We start from the raw sequence: 6,000 nt of genomic DNA, 5'->3' as shown, positions 1-6,000 counted from the left end.
CATGGCTGTAAGTGTTAGTTGTGTTGAGGAAACCTCCAACACGCATCGTAAACCCAAATACCCTTGCAGGCTTTGTAAGGGTGACCACTTCCTTGTCAATTGTCCTGGTATTCCAAAGGTCTTGGAAGTATGGTCAGAAAAATCTCATCAACTTTCCATTGATCCATCAACCAGTGATAGTCAGGTTCCTGGGAAAAAGGGTAAAGTTAGGTTTCCTTGTAAGTTATGCAAAGGGAGTCATCAAACTCACATTTGCCCTCACATGGATGAAGCCTCAAAATTGTTGGAAAACCTTACTGTTCCACAACAAGAATTTCCAACTGGTTACCGTAAACTTTCTCCCAACGTACCGTCAACTGACAGAGTGATTGATCTAATTTCAAGTACAATCAATCACACTCTTCCATTGGAGAGTGAAACTCATGTCACTCAGGTTGATGATCCATTAGTTGATCAAGTGGTCGATTCAATTTCACATTCGGTCGATCCCACTTTCCCTTTAGATAGTGAACTTCATACGGCTCAGGTTCTTCTTGTTACATCAGATTCTTCTATGTCGAGGGGCATTTCACCTATTTCTACAGAACCCCCTCCAAGTACCGAGGTCTTTTCCTTTGATTGGAATAGACTGACAGAACCTCGTCTTCCTTCCTCCATCCCTTTCCAAATCATTGTCAAGGTTGGTGGTAGGGACATACGCCGCACATAGGTAGATGAAGGTGCTTCTGTTAGTATTTTATCCTCAACTGCTTGGAAAGCTTTGGGTTCCCCTCAGCTTGTGCCTATTACACAGAATCTGAAAGCTTTTAACAGAACCATTAGTGAACCTTTAGGGATCCTTCCTAAGTTTTCTATTACCTTGGAAGGTAAAACTGTCTGTATTGATCTTATGGTAGTTCAAGGTCCCTTGGATTTCAATTTACTCCTTGGGCGAGACTATGTTTATGCAATGAAAGCTGTCGTATCGACACTCTTTCGCGTGATGTCTTTCCCTCACAATGGAAATATTGTGACTATAGACCAGCTTTCGTTCCCTAGTCTTGTTTCAACTACCAATAATATGACACCCCTAAATGTTCCTGATTCTAAAGTGGTATCTACCCCGCCATGGGTTAATTATGTGGCAACTGGTCCCATGTTTTCAGTTACCGATGTAAGTGAGCCTCTCACTGTTTACTCATCTTCCTTTGATTTAGATCCGGTAATTGACATGGAAAACTCTATGGGATTACTTGAACGTGATTTTCTTATCCCTTTTGAGTCCCTTGACATGTGTTCCTTCCAGAGAACTATTCTTCCTTCTGATGAAGATCTCTTGGAAGCCATGATCAAGGTGTGCCCATTGACATGTCTTTCTTCCAGTTAGAAGCCATGATCATTGAGTACGAGGATAGTTTTTTCCTGTATCAACCTCGTTAAAAAATGAAATAGGTTGTCGAGGAAAGTTCCTTTTACTGTGTCGACCTCGTTAAAAAATGAATCAGTGAGTATGAGGACAGTTCCTTTTACTGAGTCAACCTCATTAAAAAATGAATCAGGTAGGTTTTAGGTTATATAGGTAGATTGTAGAGAGTAGTCATGAGCATAGTTCCTTGTCTTGTGTCAAGCTCGTTAAAAAATGAATCAAGGTTTTTAGAGTATAGTTCCTTGTTAGGTAGATTGTAGAGAGTAGACATGAGCATAGTTCCTTATCTTGTGTCAAGCTCGTTTAAAAAATGAAACAAGGGTTTTGAGGATAGTTCTTTTCCTGTGTCAACCTCACTAAAAAATGAAACAACTCCCATGAGTCTTTCCAAGATTTCGAAAGTAAACCTTCATTCCATCCACTTCGTTGAATGCAATGAAGCTTGGGGGGCATGTACCTCGATTTGTGTCATTATGCTGGGGGCATGCGAACTTATAACAAGCATAGTTTTTCGTTTCAAGCTTGCGTAAACATGAAACTGAATCTGAGCATAGTTCTTTTCTTGTGTCAAGCTTGTTAAAAAATGAAACAAATCCTCCTCTAATTGAGTCGAGAGTTTGACTAGATCTCATAAATGTTAAGTTGTATATTTAGGTTAGTTATTTCAGTTTTTGCATAATTTTCTTACAGTTTTAGGTTGAGTCTTTCAAATGATCTCGTAACTGAACCTTCATTTCATCCAACTGGTTGAATGAAATGAAGCTGGGGGGCATGCACTCTAGCCGTTATGCTTAGGGGGCATCAAGCACAGTTTTCTCTCTGTTTCAAGCTTTTGTAAAAATGAAACTACTTGGAAGCATAGTTTTTCTCTGTTTCAAGCTTTTGTAAAAATGAAACCTATCTCGAGTCAATTTCAGTTATTTTCAAGACTCATTAAACTCATGAAAATCCCGAGATTATTTTGCTATCTTTCATTCTCGTAAAACAAATGAAAATGCCGAGTTCTTTCCGTCTTTTCCTGCTCGTAAATTAAATTGAAAGTCGGCCATATGAGTACATTTTTATCATTTTTTCGAACTCGTTAAAACTTACGAAAAAGTGAAACCTTAGAGTCATCTTTAAGCCCTTTTCTGACTCCTAAAACATGAAAAGATTGCCGAGCGTTTCTTTTAAACTCTTTAAAACGAAATTAAAAGACGGTCCTCTTACAGCCCTTTTCTGACCGTAAAAACATGAAAATATCACCGGATTTTTGTCGTTTCAAATTCGATATTGGAAATAAAACGACGTGTCCTTGATCGCTTTTTACTTTTCAGATCAAAGACACTAATCATGAAAGTACTCCTTGGTCGTAAAGATCAAGCGGTTCTCTCAAGTATTATTTTATACTTTTTCGGGCTTGGGAGACACAAATTTACGAAAAAGGTCAACCCTGGAGTCTTCTTAAGTTTTTCAGACTCTCTAAAATTGAAAAACGCCGAGTTTCTCCTATACTGGACTCGTTAAAATTTCATAGTAAAGGACGTGTTCGATTACAAATAGGAACAGACCACTCCTTCTTAGGGTTCGAATCTAAACTAAGTTGGACTCATCCGAAGGATGAGCTTATAATCAAGCAAATGTTATCCTCCTCAAGCTTGTAAAAAATAAAGAGGTACTTGCCAGAAATGGTGGGGGAAAAGAGAGAAAAATGAGCCTATTTGTTATCCTTTGTCTCAGAGAAACCTTATCACCACTCTTGGACACGACACTTTTCATTCACCTGGGTTGGGAAATCCTTTGCCTAATAGTTGATCAAACCACATTGAAAATCTTCAGCCGGTTTCTGGGTATTAACTTTGGGTCAATTGTCACCAAGCCATCTGTTGTGTCGTTATGTGTTCAAGAGGTCACTGCAAATAAACCATTCATCTGCAAAATACTTGTCATCCATCTTGACCATCCCTGAGTCAGTCCTTACAGCTACATTTCTTCAACTTGATCTATGATTTCGTGTTGTGGGCTTGCTTGCAACAGATCGCTTTCTATCGACATCAGCACATTATTTAGAAAGATGATCTAGGAATCGTCAGTACCTTGAAATCTGCATGCATCAATGGCAGGTTTCTCGCCTTTGACGACAGTTTACATCATTGACTTTCGATCGAAGGATTCCGTGACATGTTCGACATCAACACATTCATTAACATCTCATGGATTGTACTGGGTACTTTGAGAACCATTGACATCACTGGTGGTCTCTCTCACACTTGTTAACAATTTACATCATTGACTGGTAATCAAGTGGTTTCTACCATGTTCGACATCAACTCATTTATTCGCATGGATAGAATCGTACTATTTCGGGAAGTAGAAATGAAGACCCTGGATCTAGTTTCCGCCATCCAGGCTGCGAGGAGTTTTGTATTCATTATATAGTAGACTAATTATAAACAAATGGCTGCATCCATACTGTGTCTACATGAGTCTATGATTATGATGTACTGCGAAATCATTCCTATATCAAAGCAGTAGTTAGTTTGTTAGTTAAAGTTTTTGATCTGAGTATGGGAATGCCTACCTTAGCGATGATATGATCTCATATATGTATTTTGTGTTGAATATTTGCAGGTTCCAACTGGGCTCTCCACAAGATAATCCTTGAAATGATAAAGTGCTTCACCCTTCCTAGATGATATGAAACCCTAATCTACTATAGGCTTCGCACTTTAGGGGGCAATCTGTTACACTAAAATTTGTCACCATGACTATTTGCAGTCAGTATGGCTCCATCAATAGTCATGTTGTCCTCCTTGGCAAGTCTTATACCTCTGCTCCTCATGTCAAACTCCAAGAAAGAGAGAAAGTCTTTAAAAAGTCAATATAACTCTGGTTACGCAGTTTCTCTTACCCTTACCTGCGTGTACGCACCTCAAGTTCATAACACCTACGTACTTGTACGCTCTGTCTGTAAAGGGGTGGGTGCGTACTCCTATAAAGGTCAAAAGGCACAAGTTTTACTTCAAAAAAACTTACTTGTGGTCGATTCTAGAGCATTCTAGAAGATGGTTTGACGTGGATTGAGCGCCTCCAGATGGTTCATGCATCCCAATGAAAGAGGAACTTATCCCATGAAGAGGGGAGCTATCCCATTGAAAGAGGGGCTTATCCCATTGATGGTGGACCTGATTAACTTCCTCCAAAGCACTATAAATATAGGCATTGGGCCAGAGGGAGGGGAGGTTGAAAGCTGAACATTCCTAAGGGTAGATGGTGCTGAAATTAGGACTCCCTTATAGAGCTTGAGAGGAGAGATTCCAATCCTTTCTTAGCTTCATTTGGAAGTGGGTGAGCTGATCAAAGTAAAGGGGAACTCTTGCTGGACCCTGGGAGGGACCTGCACAACACCAAGGCACTGGTTGTAATGGTTTCTTTTGTTTCCAATTAATACAATTAAGTTCATTTTTCTCAACAAGTTGTTATATGTAATTTGTTTCATAAACTCCTTGGTCTTTATGATGAATATGTTTTATTATATGAGTTATTCAGGTGCTATGTAATCGTTTGCTTGTTAGTGAATGCAGGTTTCAATGAGAAGGAGCTCATCTGGATCGACGAGGCTTGGCTGCTGTAAACAAGCGTTGGACTAGAGGTAAGCCTTAAACACCTCGTTGCTTTTATTTTAAATGCATATTTAGGGAAAGATAGTGCTTGATTGTTTTGTTTGTCACTAGAAAGCCTTAGCTTCTAGGGAGGTTGGTTTTGTCCGCAAAATTGACTCTTTCCGCATGACATTAATTAATCTCTTTAAATGATTATAAATTTGCAGGGGATTTCAGAGAGATTTTACAATCAATCTATACTTACCCAGATCTCCTATGTTACTTTGAACATGTGTAGAAAATAAGGTATGAAAGCACTAGAAAAACATACAGGAAACAAAATCTCTGTCAAGAACTGGAGCTAGAATACTTTAATTAGGATTTTTGTAATAAAATATTTTCAAAGTAATAGGGTTTTGGAATCATAAGCTGACCCCTTGAACATTACAATTGAAACAATATATAGAACATTACATTAAGCTGATTGCGTCTAGCTTTGTGGAATAAAAACCTGAACAATAAACTAAAAGTAAAAATAATCTCTGAAAAAATGCAGGAAATTTGGAGTTGTTTGCAAGTCTTCTGCCTTGAAATCTTGAGTTGCTTAAAATGTCTGCTGGAAAACTGCACTTTGATCCCATTATGTTGATCTTCTGTTGCTAGGTGTCTTTTGAATTCTGATATCTCTGCCTCTAAATCTGAATAGGATTGACTCTTGATCTTCCTCCTTATTCAAATGCTAAAATTGTGTCTATATTCTGGTTGACTGATCTTTTTTCTAGGTGTCCTTTGAATCTCCAATGTTTGAATTGACTAATGCTTTTATGTCACTTTTTAAAAAATGCTTCACCATTGTCGTAAAATATTTTGGAAGAGAATATTTTGATAAATGTTTTTCAAATATTAAATGAATTTCATAAAACAAAATTTCAAAATATTTCTTTGAATGATTTAATAAACCATCCTCTTGTTTTGAAATCCATGTCGTTTTTGAAATCCATGGCTTGTTTTTCC

This window comes from Pinus tabuliformis, chromosome 1_1, assembly GCF_031772625.1.
Source record: "Pinus tabuliformis cultivar Carrire ecotype Pingquan chromosome 1_1, CPIR1, whole genome shotgun sequence".
NCBI lineage: Eukaryota > Viridiplantae > Streptophyta > Pinopsida > Pinales > Pinaceae > Pinus > Pinus tabuliformis.
This window is presented reverse-complemented; position numbering follows the sequence as displayed.